This window comes from Amphiprion ocellaris, chromosome 13 (genome assembly GCF_022539595.1).
Source record: "Amphiprion ocellaris isolate individual 3 ecotype Okinawa chromosome 13, ASM2253959v1, whole genome shotgun sequence".
In the NCBI taxonomy this organism is placed as follows: Eukaryota; Metazoa; Chordata; class Actinopteri; family Pomacentridae; genus Amphiprion; species Amphiprion ocellaris.
In genome coordinates this window covers 16,104,682-16,117,213 of record NC_072778.1, presented here as the reverse complement: position 1 = coordinate 16,117,213, position 12,532 = coordinate 16,104,682, and the positions used below count along the sequence as shown (strand labels likewise).

The 12,532-nt window shown below is 39.3% G+C and overlaps 2 protein-coding genes across 5 annotated transcripts in view; one reads left to right on the top strand and one right to left on the bottom strand.

The window, feature by feature from the left end:
• The window catches only part of macrod1 (mono-ADP ribosylhydrolase 1), a 135,667-nt gene that overhangs the window by 66,383 nt on the left and 56,752 nt on the right, over nucleotides 1-12,532 (bottom strand). The window lies entirely within an intron of this gene.
• The window catches only part of flrt1b (fibronectin leucine rich transmembrane protein 1b), a 39,669-nt gene continuing 27,586 nt past the window's right edge, over nucleotides 450-12,532 (top strand). The window contains exon 1 of one of the 3 annotated variants that reach the window (XM_055016296.1): nucleotides 450-566. The gene's annotated coding sequence lies outside the window, so the exon portion shown is untranslated. Of the gene's footprint in view, nucleotides 567-8,117; nucleotides 8,464-8,542; nucleotides 8,781-12,532 lie in introns of those variants that run through there. The other 2 variants (XM_023281997.2, XM_023281996.3) reach the window with 2 other exon arrangements.

Sequence of the window (12,532 nt, the reverse complement as noted above, 5' to 3'; positions counted from 1 at the left end):
CAGGCGTGTGTGGACGCAGCGTAACCGTGTGTGTGTCTGTGTGTGTGTGTGTGTGTGTGTGTGTGTGCGTGCACGCGTTGGCCACAGTTGTTGCATGGGCAAACACATGCACACACCTCCTCCCGTGGCACTGAATACATGAAGGCCAACAGTTTCTTTTTCTTATTGGTATGAGACGACTAATTGGAACAGCTAATACGGAGCCGCTAAATAAAGCGTGCCGGCATATGCTGCCGAGACACACCAATTATCGAGTGGGGAAGGGATCGGGGTGATAAGTTATACAATTACATACAGAGCGCAAAGACAGGGGAGGAGGGTGGGTAAGTTGACAGGGAGGGAGTAGAAGAGGAGGAGGAGAGTGTGAGGTGTCAGGGGACGGAGGAAGGGCTCGGGAGGAGCTGGGGGGAGAGAGAGGGAGGGAGGGGTGATGGAGGGTGAGTGAGTGAGTGAGAAACGGAGATGAAGTGAAAGAGACTTGAGGGTGGAGAAGGGAGACGCAGGACTAAATTTGCTGGGAACATAAAACAACAAGATGGAGCGTACTTCTGCTTCTTTCTTGGGAGGTAAGTAATGACACAAAGCGGGGGAGAAAAGGGGGAGAGATACACATGGAGAGGGAGAGAGAGAGGCAGATTGATGCATCCGTGAGGGACAGAAGCTAAATGTGTAAAAACCTGGCCAGAAAGAGGAGGAAAAAGTTGGTTGTGAGAGGAGAGACTCTGGAGGATGTGAGCTTTCAACTGTTGTTTGGCTCAGTGTAAGAACTGGTGTTTAATCACCTGTGTGTCTGAATGTGTGTCTGTCTCTCTGGGATTATGTTACAAGTCACAAGTAATGATGATGATGATGAAAACAGGGTAAAATCTACTTTACATGCAGCCCTGTGTTAAATCAGTCCTCTGTCGTTGCTTTATACGGCCCTCCATCTTATTTTTCTTTCTCCGTGCCGTCTCCCTCTTTATTCCCCAGGCCCCAGTGCAACCTGTTTGTGTATTCCTCCCTCTCTCGCTTCCCTCTACCTCCCTCCCTCCCTCACACACTTGTCCTAACCACCATGATACCTCTCTTTCAGTCATTTCACTTCCAGCCATCATTTATTTGGTCAGCTTGGGAATATCAATTTGTTGTTGTCCTTATATCAGAAGGGACAAATCTTTTGATGCGGTGCAGGATAAATGCAGACACGGTGCTCGACCTTTTTCGGAGGTTAAATAAGATTGCAGTGCAGCTTAATAAAACACCACATTTTGAGCAAGAAAAGACAGAACAAAGAAGAACTAACCCTACAAATTGAAGCTAGTAGGAAGATGAAAGCACTTGCCTTTTAATGCCAAATGACCATCGAATTGCTGTTTAGTTAATTGCATTTAACCGTTTTGAACCCAAAACCTGCTGACAGGTTTGAAAGGCATGTTTTCCTTTGTTAAAAATCACCAAAATTACATAATTTATTAGAGCAAGAGAAACAGCAAAGAATCATCAGATATTTCACTTATTGACAATCCTTGAATTACTAATCTGTGGCACCATCTTCCATCAAATTACTAAACCAATTGTGATTTTTTTATGGATATCAGTCCCACGTTGAAATTAAAAATTTGCAACAACAACCAAAAAAAAAAACGTTCACAACAACCAGATTCTGTAAAAAGTAAAAATTCTGCGCTCCCCAGCGTAACTGTGAAGTCATCAGGGACTCAGCTGTGACCAACAGTCACGTGACAGAACTTCTGAATTTTGGCTGAACTGCAGGCTGTGTTTACACAAAGCACAGAGGATGCAAGTATGGACACAAATACAAATTTGTAAATAGTAATAAATCTATAGTCTGCAGAGTCACAATTTCTTTCCATTATTGGTAACACCTCTGTGCACTTGGAAAAATGTTGTACGTTAATTCAACATTTTGTGAAAGTAAATAATCATATAAATAACACTTTTTTAAAAAAATGATTTATGGCATTACATCTGTGTCAAACTGCACCACAGACATTTTTGAGTTCTTTCTTTCTTGTAGCCATGGTTGTGCTGTTCCCATGGAGGTGCAGAACTTTATGTTGCAGTGAAACGCTCTGACACTTCTTGGAGTTCAGAGGGTTAAGTCAGATTAGAAAACATCACTTTTTCTGCAGAAAAAAAGCTGACAGACTACAAGAAAACACTAACCATACAAAAATGAAGAAATCAGTCAGATGAAAGAATTTGCCTTCAGTGACAAATGATCTGTAATTTCTGTATTTTTTATTTATTATCAGACAATCTGAGTCGAAGCTAGTGTTCTTTCCATCCTAGGCACCTAAAGACGTTGCAGCTATTGCAGTCCCTTTTTCTGTTGTTTGCAGTCTTACCTCTATTTTGAAGCTTCACACCGTCTTATTCACACCTGGGTCTAACGAACTGCAAAGTGTGTATTTGTACGTACATTCGGTGTTAAAACAGATTTACGTGGCATGTGTGGATGCTATCGTGGCTAATTACTTTTACATTCACTCACACCTGCAGTAGCAACATGACACCAAGCAGCTGGTAGTCACTTTTTCAAATGTATGCTAAGATAAGGTGTGACAAGATTGCAGATCTTAGACAATTTGAAAACAGCAGAGAGTTGGCCAGAGTTCTACTTTATGCAAATATGCAGCGATGCAGTGGAGAAATGGCCAACTGGAGGGTCAGACTATTTGCATTAGATTTTTTTCACTTTGAAAACTCTTGTGACTACGGCTACTACAGCAGCTAGCAACAGTTTGTTTACTTCCTCAACAACTCCACAACACAAACTGAAATACCGCAGACAAAATAGAGAGCTACTCAGTGACTTGGTGCTGAACAACAACTAACTCCAAATCCATAAAGTTAAATCAATTAATTATAATACTGTCAATAACTATGTGGTAGAAACAACCTTGGACATTTGATTGACAACAAATGAGGTGTAATGTAGTGAAGGTGAGTTCTTTTATTTTTTATGAAGACTGCATTGCATTTTTGACTAAACTATCTCTATTTAATAAGGTTAAACTTATTTTAGATTTTGTGAAATAAGACAAAATTTACAGAGTACAAGTTTATCTCTCAGCTGTTGTTAAAACCATGCAAGTAATCTGGCAACACAGATTCAGGCTTTGCTGATTTGTGGCTGGTATTTGTCTGTACTTTTTTACATTGTATACTATAAATAGTTGATTACTTCATTCAGTATTTAGATGTTTTTTGCTCCTGTCACTTTTTAGTCACTGTGGGTTAATTTTTCACTGCAGTTGAAAGTCCTGTACTTCTATGGAAAGAACCGTGGCTGAAAGTAGAAAGAACTCAGAAATGTCCTCTGTGCTGTGAGTTATGTCGTAAAGCATAAAGAATAAAAAGTGAAATTGGTTTCTTTTTTTAACAAGAATACAAAAAAGCAGGAAACAACACGTACAACATTTTTCCAGGTACCCAGTTCAGTTGAAAAGTCTTTGATTTTTGTCACATGACTGTTGGTTACAGCTGAATCACTAATGGATTCTCAGTGGTGTCGAGTGCCACAGAATGTTTGCATTTTTACTGGATCTGAACAGAACAAACATCTCCTTTGCCATTTTTTTAAGTAGACATGTAGAAATAAGTGATTTTGATAATTAAGTGATTAGTAGCCTAGATTTGGTTGAGTTTCCCGATGAAACAGCTGGTCTCAGATGAGTAGTTCAAGGACTGTTGTTAAGTTATGGTCTGCTTTTGACACTTTTGAGGGTTTAGGTATTAATCTGCAATGTAGACCAACATAGATTTTTTAAAGCTATCTAAAGCTGTCTATTAGTTTGACTTACAATGAAACATTATTTGAAATGTGGATTCATCCTCCTGTTACAGTGCAATTCTACAAAAAAGGAACGGACTCCATAACTTAGAGGCCAAGTTGTTGTTCAGCGAGTCTCTAAGATACAACCCTGCAGTCTGTGGTGTCAACAGCTGGAGTTTATGCAGTCATATCCAGCACAAAGCTCCATCCCTCCATCTGTAACTAAGGGCTGGGTTTTTACAGATACGACACAATTTAGATGATTTTTTGAATCTAAATATGGATACTTCTGCTAGCAGAATGGCCTGTAAGTCAAGAGCTAATTATTAATTTTGCAAAAACAGAAAAGAATAAATGGTGCATTGGTAAACTGTTCCTTAACCTCTATCAGCACAACACATAATACTGGATAAAGGTTTTGTTTGACATTACAAGTGGATATCATGTTTAGCTGTGCTTGAAGAAACCTATCGGGTATGACTTCACTTGCATTAGCCCAAAAAGACTGGAAGCCCCATCTGAATATGATCAACTAATTTAACCAACATGCAAATGCATCAGTAGAAAGCAGTGTAAGATGTGTACAATAAGACTGAGAGCAGAAGGCTTTATTTGTCCTTTTGTGGTCTAACTAGAAATCAGAGTTGAATATCTGGGTGGTGTTTGGTCAAGTGGGTGCAAAATAACAATATCAGACTTGCAATTTTGAAAAATGTTCAAAGAAACAATCAGTTTTTGACTTTTCTGCCCAAATTTACCTGCTTCAGCACTTGAAAACACATTTTTATTGTGCAGAGAACTAAGCAGGACATGAATGCAGAACCAGAGAACGAGCAATTTCATTAGTATATCAAATCAATGAATCCAAATGACATTTTATCTAGAGTTTTTCAAATATAACCATTTTGTTCTGTGTTTGTGGTTGTTTAGCATGTGTTTTTACTAGGAATGTGAAGAGACTGCACAGCTAATGCTTTAACCTACTTAAGACAATAATTGCCTGCACAGGGCTATTAAATTGACACCATGAGGGATAACTACATCATAAATTACAGTAATTTAGCACAGATGTGCTAATATTTCCTGTAGGAATATGGTTGTTATTTTTCATTAAGAACACTGTAAAACACCATGAAAAAAATACTGAACTGACAGTAACGCAATCACTCCATTTAACAATTTCCAACAAAAATAATGCATAAACACTTCAATATGCAAAAACTGATAGTGACAAACTTGAGAAGTGAATTACATTATCCCATAATTTACCTCAGATGTTCATGTCAGAGAGTTCAACTTCAGATTATGATATAACATGGCTTATACTGCACTTTAACAGTACTTCAACAGTGGCTTTAACAGTAGAATGAGAACAATCAAGCAGCACTTGTTATCTTACTAAATATGGTATATCATATCAGAAGAGCAGAATAGAAGAATATGTGGTACAGAAATGTCAAAAATACTGCGTGTGTCTGTTTATTTAGTCAGAAAACAGCATCCATCAGTTTTGACATCTCTTTACACATTCATGTGAAAAATACGGGTCACCAAACTCAAACGTTCAGCACTAACAAGACTTTATACTGTCAACAGTAGTAGTATCACATTCTGACTGTGACTTTGACTCTGACTGTGGGAGTCTTTCTAAATAAATCAGGCTAAATCCTTGGAAGCTATCTCTGGAAGAGCGCCAGAGGGTGCTGGTGGTGCAGCTGCACCCTCACCCAGAGCCCCAAGGGGCCCACATGGGCCCTCTACAGATGCTCTGTGTGCAGATCAGCTGCAATTGTGTGCGTGACTGCAGAGGAGAGAGGTGTGCCAGCGTTTGCACCCAGGTCTGACATGAGCAAGTTCTGCCAACGAAGGCTAAATTTAATATTGCTGCGTAGCGGCAGCTTTCCGAGGGCTACGCTGTGGTGACTCTTTTGTGAGTGAACAGCCCAAAGGTAATAAATGCAAATTAATTGTGAGGTGTGCCTCTTAGGCAAATAAAAATCACCAAGACTGAATTAAAACACATCAATATCAATTTAACCAGTGCTGGCTCTCAGTCATTAGGCCTTAAGGAACCTTGTCTTTACTTCTCAGTCTAATGCTGGAGAGTGTATTTGTGTTACATTGGCCTGTATGTTTACTCTGACTCTAAAATTAGGGCAACAACCAATTTTCACTGTTAATTTCTCAGTTATTTTTTGATAACAGATTAGTTGTTTGTCGTCTGAAATGTCAGAAAATGGTGAAATATGTTGATCAGTGTCTCCCAAAGCCCAAAATGTTGTCCTCAAGTATTCTGTTTGGTTCACAACCCAAAGATGTCCAGTTTACTGTCATCAAGGAGTAAATAAAACAGAAAATGTTCACGTTTAAAAAGCTGGAATCTGACAATTTAGATTTTTTTAATTACTCAAATTTATTATTAGCAGTTCAAGAAAAAGGGATCTCCATCAGGACTGTGTGCGTGTGATTTGATCAGATGTGATTGTGTCCAAACAGATTTTGATTTACTTACTAATTCCTAACTGGTGCAATGGAACATGTGACAACACCACTTTTATAACAGCCCTGCCAAATTCAGACCCAATAAAAAGAATGCAGGACAACTGAAATCTGCTATGTGTTTTAGGCAGAAAAGTCTGTTCATGTAGGATCTCTTATTTACAGCATAAAGGCATGAAGCTGATTGACAATAACTTGACTGGGTTTGTAGCGGGGGAAAAATCCATTTGCAAGTCAAAAGATTACACTGCAGTAGTTAACAAATCCTTCTTCCAAAGTATTTATTTTATTTATGCTAGAGCTCCATCTAACAATTATTTCCATTGTTGATTATTTTATTGATGAAGTGATCATTTTTACTTACTGTAACAAATGAGTGGAGAAACCAGAAATTTTTTTAAGCTTATTTGAGTACAGTAAAAATGTTCAGGAGTAAACAACAAAAAAATAATAAAAAATTACAGATTTTTAATTTTGACATTATTTACAGTTTTGTAAATTATATTTTTTTCTTCAATTTTATTAGATGCTGTCTGTAAATTCATGAAACAGGAAAAATCTCTAAAATAACAGTAAAGTAAAATTTAAAACATTTTTCAGTCCTTATGGACATAATTTGTCTCTCAAAAATGTCAAATATCTGAATAAATAAAACTTTTTTTTCCAATTGAAATACAGCAAAAAAAAATCTTTTTTTAAAAGTGTCATTATGCAATTGTAAAATAAGAATGTGGATATTATTCAGAGTTTTGGCCTATTTCTGAAAAAGTAGCTAACGTGCAAATGAATATCTTTTCTGTTCTTTTACCAGTTATTATCTGCCATTTAACAAAACAGGGTGAATCTGTGACATAAAAGAAAATTGTTCACAAAACTACTGTTAAAATTAGTTTTAAAACAAAAACTTTTAGTGTGCTATTTGTAAAAACATAGATTTTTGATGTGGAAATTATTTACAACTGTTTTTAAATAATGTTTTTTTTTACAGTGAACTTGTAAATTAATAATTTTTCTACACTTCTGCGAGTTATATTTAATTTCACAAAACAAGGAAAATCTGTGAAATAACAATTTTAAAATTTTTTACCTTTTTCCAATCTTTCTAATTATACTTTTTTAAAATTTCAAATAATGAAAAATATCTGTAAAACAACAAGATCTTTAATTATTATGTGTAATTTAATTAAAGAAAATCTGTAAAATAACATTTTTTAAAAAAATTATTATATATATTCATAATTAACTTTTGATACACATCATTTGGATTTTAAATATGGTAAAATATTTGTAAAATGACAATATGTTAAATTATTACATGGAATTTAACAAAATTGCTGCTGAAATCTAGTCAACAGCAAAATTGTAAGGAAAAAAATGTAAAAATAGTTAAAGATTGCTTTAGTGTTCTCAACTTTAAGAAGTTGAAATCAGATCATTTGAGTCTCTTTTTTTCTTTAAAAAATGACTAAAACCAATTAATTGATTATCAAAAATTCTGACAAATGTAACAGTTGACAAGAAACCTTCAGGGACTTCCATCCACTCAGTTCCCCAGTGAAGGGGCCCCGGACCGGCTGCATGTGTGCGGCCGGAGCCCCTCCAGCTCCGGTGTGCGTGCGTGAGTGTGCGTGCGTGTGCGTGTACCTGTCACTCTAATGCGCGGTGAGTTGTCGGTAATTGGTGGACCGTGGCGACCTGCTGAACCCCAGTAACGGAGCTCAGAGCGCGGCTGTAAAGAGTGAACCTCCCCAAACACACGCACACACACACACACACATACACACACACTGAACAACGCCGCGCGCGTCCTCAGCGTGAGAAGAGGAAGAGGAGGAGGACGGAGCTGGAGGCGACACCTGTCAAGCCGCCACTAAACACAGTAGGTTTATTTAAAAAGGCTGCGGCGCCCTGAAGACTTGGGGGGATAAAGCCGAGGTGAAAATAGAGATTAGTCGCACCTATTGGCGCTGTTTTTGCGCTCGGCGAGAGACACGGAGCCCCTTTTGAGGAGACAGAGGAGGGGAGAAAAGGCAGCAGTGGGCAGCATTAACGTGATGACAAGACGTTTCGGAGTTGAAGAAGCGAAGTTGACGTAGGTTAGATGTCGACTGAGGGGAGCGCAGTGGCAACGAGCACCGGGAGCCAGAAGACACCGGAGAGGAAAAAACGGGACTTTATCCGAGGTTAGCCTCTCCCTCCCTCTCTCTCTCTCTCTCTCTCTCTCTCTCTCTCTCTAATTCACACACACACACACACACACACACACAGTCTCCAAACACATTAACCCACAGCAGAGTGAAACAACAGGGTGGGAGATAACTAGCGCACATCGCGGAGCTCCGGTGCGGACACACCGAGCATCCTCCACCGGCTGCAGGACGCTGCTGACCGGGACTTAACGGAGCCGCAGAAATATCTATTGACTTGAGAGGATGATATGACAAGGATGCCCTGAGGGGAGCGAGCAGGAGAGAGGCGGGAAAAAAGGGGGATAACAAAGGTACGATCGTCTTGGTGACTGTGCATTTGTAAGGAAAAATAGGTTCATTCAGGCTTTTTTTTTTTTTTTTTTTTTTTTTTTGCTCAGTTTAAAGGCTGGTATGAAAGCGGCATGTTGGAGCTTTTTTACTCTTTGCTGAAATATGTGTGCGCCTGTTTATGTGGATGTGCAGCTACCTGCTGGACCAGCAGTGAAAGGGGGGGAAAAGTCAGAGGTTTAAACAGCAGGGCTTCAGAGGGAGATTAAAGCGAGAGATTATACTTTGGAAAGAGAAAGAATTCCCACTTGCATGTTTTCGCTCTGACCTGCATCCCTCATGTGAGCAGGAGTGTGTGTTTTAGATAATTGCTCATGCTCTTTTTGATGTGTGTGTGTGTGTGTGCGTGCGTGTGTGTGTTTGCATGCATCAGAAAGGCCAAGTCTCCCAACAGGCATGCCCTTCTTACATGACAACGTCTGCACCCCCTCTGCAACCTCACACACACACACACACACACACACACACACACACACACACACACACACACACACAGTTTTTATATAGAGGGGTCTATGTGCTCTCAAGCTTTGATGCTTAATGTTCTTGCAGGACACCAACTACACTCCAAAACACAAACAAAATGTTGCGTCATGCAACTCATCCCAGTAAAACTGCCTCACATCTCGTACTGGATGTGAACACAAACATACATCTGAGCACACACGCATGCATATACAAGCGCAGGATTAGCAGTGCCACGGGGCCATATTGAAACAGCAGATTAGAATGAGATTCTCAGGGCCAAAGCAGCACAGAACATGGGATTAAAACAAGAAAAGCAGAGATGGATGGAGTGATGGATGGAGTGATGGGCAGAGAACAGGGGAAGAGACTGAGAGGCAAAGAGGCCAAAAGAGGGGCAAGAGAGGGAAAAAAAAAGCGAGAGAGCAGCACAGAACATGAGATTAAAGTCTAATGTCCTAGAGAGGCAGGGAGAGAAAGAGAAACCAGGGCAAGTCATGCAGTTAGAGGGAACTGCATTGGCAGAATGTGGTGAGAATAAAGACGAGGAGAAGGCAGCAGACACTCTTTCTCCGTCGCCTCCCTTTTGATCTCCTCTTATTCACCCATCCGAAAGCAAGAGGGGAGCGCTGCTTATATAACTCTCCATTTGAAACACAATAAACCAAGACAGATTTGGAGAAGGGGGGAAAAAGCACAATAGGCATGTCACAGATTCTGAGATTGCTAAACAAAATTAAAAAATGAGACCTGTGAACAGAGGTGTGCTGCGAGTCGAGCCGACGTCAGTATTGCCTCTGTGCCTTGAATGGCAGCATTCTTCATTTCCTGAAATCTGTTACAGCCGCCTCTCGTCCTGAAAAGAGGCCTGATCCTCAAGCTCAGCTGAGCCTGTCAAGTTTTTAGCAGCGCACGTTAAAAGATATGTTAATGCGGATGTGTTCTGCACAGCATGTGTCCGCTGGTAACACATTTGTAGGCTCTAATTGAAGACAGATTGATCTTGTCTGTTAAGCAGCATTTAACCCTGTATTAGTATTGTTGATTTAGTGGTGCAATCAGGTTACTGATGCCAATATCAGGCAAACAAAATACAACATAAAATAGGAACCAGCTCGGGGAAAAAACCAGACAATACACTAGAAGTTCTTATGTCCAAAGCATCGGCTATATTTTCTATTCACCATGCAGACTTTATGACATTCAGGGTCAGAACTGAATCTGTACTGGCAATGAAAAATAGCATGAATTATTACACATGGTGACATTTCATTGAAAACGTTTAATTCAACATTTTCTTTAAATACTTTCAATTTTTAAACCTGTTTTTTTTTGGTCATGGGGTTTGGCGCAACAAGTTATATATACAATACTGGCATCTTATCACCTTATAAAGCTGATAATATGTTACTGGCTTCTACTTGATTTTTGGTTGGTATTCACTCTCATTCTAGCTCTGTTTTGGTCTGTACAAAAGGAGATGTCTGGGACTTCAGCTGCTGGATAATCACGTGTTTTTATTAGTCATTACTTTTGCTTTACCATAGATTTATATAAAAAGTATGAACGCTCTTTTACGTCACCCGTAGGTTTCCTAAACGGTGATTTTGAAGCTCAGCGTGGTGGGTGTGACCGTCGCCATCTTGGCAGGGTCTGACTCCTAACTCCCAGACCATCCAAAAATAAGCAATAGAGCTGCAATGATTAGTGAGTAATCGATTGAATGCAGACGTTGCATTAGTCATCAATTATTCTAATAATTGATCAGTTTCAGCAATTTTGGTAACAGGAAAGTCTAAATTCTAAGATTTCAGCCTCTTAAATGTGAGGATTTTCTGTTTTTTTCACTCCTCTGTGACAGCAAACTTTTGGTTGTGGACAAAACAAGACATCTGAAGGCATCATTTTGGGTTTTAGGAAACTCTAACTGACATTTTTACTGTTTTATGACATTATATAGACCAAAAAAATGTATGGATTATTCAAGAAAGTAACCGACAGATTAACTGACAATCACAACCGTTGTTAGTTGCGGCCCTAATGAGTGAAGTGGTGCAGCATGAGTGGAGCTGAAGTGGGCCTTGCAAATGTATCTGGCAATGAACTATGCTTTGATGACACCCACATGCCTCTCAAAGCACCCTTAATAATGCACACCTTTAGGTTTTAATACAATTTAAATGAGTGAGTTACATAAAAATTCACCTCTTGTGCAGTTATCATGATCAGGGAAATTAGCTATAAAGACCAAAGCTGCTTTCTGTAGCGGGCTGTAAACATGTTTATTTCTGCTGTAAAGTTGAGCATTTTAACATGGGGGTCCATGAGGTTTGACCCACTTTCAGAGTCAGGTCCTGTGGTCATTTCAGGAACTGCAGTTTTCTGTGTTGGCTTCATTTTTCAGCACTGGAGGTTGTCGCTTGTGTAAGACACTAAAAGGTTTCATCTGAAGTGAACTGCAGAGTTGTGTAATGATCTTTGTTTGGTTGTAGTCATTTATTTCATCGTTGATAAAATAATTTGTGCATCTTTAACTACGGCTGAAAACGTGACTGCTTCCTTGCAGGACTGTATATGTGCAGTCAACTTATTCCTTGCGGTTACCTTAGGGGTTATAACTACTCCCCATTTTCATCAGTAGTGAGGGCATTTTCCCTGGTGGTGGTTTGTTCAGTTTACTAGTGAGTGATTGCATGTTCATGTTCCAGACACTGGGTCAGTTCCCTGTGGCAAAACTCTGCTTCACATATCTAAACAATGTCTGCTGTCCTGAGGCTATTTCACCTTCTTATCTTACACACCCACCTGAACAATTTCTGACTCTGCTCCTCTATTAATTCATTATTTTACAAAAGCTGACCATCCTCTTTACATCCTCATACTGCATCTTGCATCCATTAAAAGGCGCGATTGATTCACATCACTTTCAAAGACGGTCCTCAGCTTTGTTTTCATGCCTACAGTCATGACATTCATCATTAATGTTTCACTGCAAAATGTAAATAATTGAGCAGTATGAAACCAGGACTGCACTGTTTCTAAGCATCGATGCTTGTCGACTTTGGCATGCTGGTAACATTTCCTTGTATTAATGATTCAATATTGGAATTGGAACCTTTCCAAATCAATACACGATTTGAGCAAATGGATGATGTCCATGCTGTCCACTGCTGGCGTGTGGCCTTTTCAGAGCTGTTTCATTTTTTTTAACAGCTCATACCATCTCAGGATAGTAAATGGTTAAATTCAC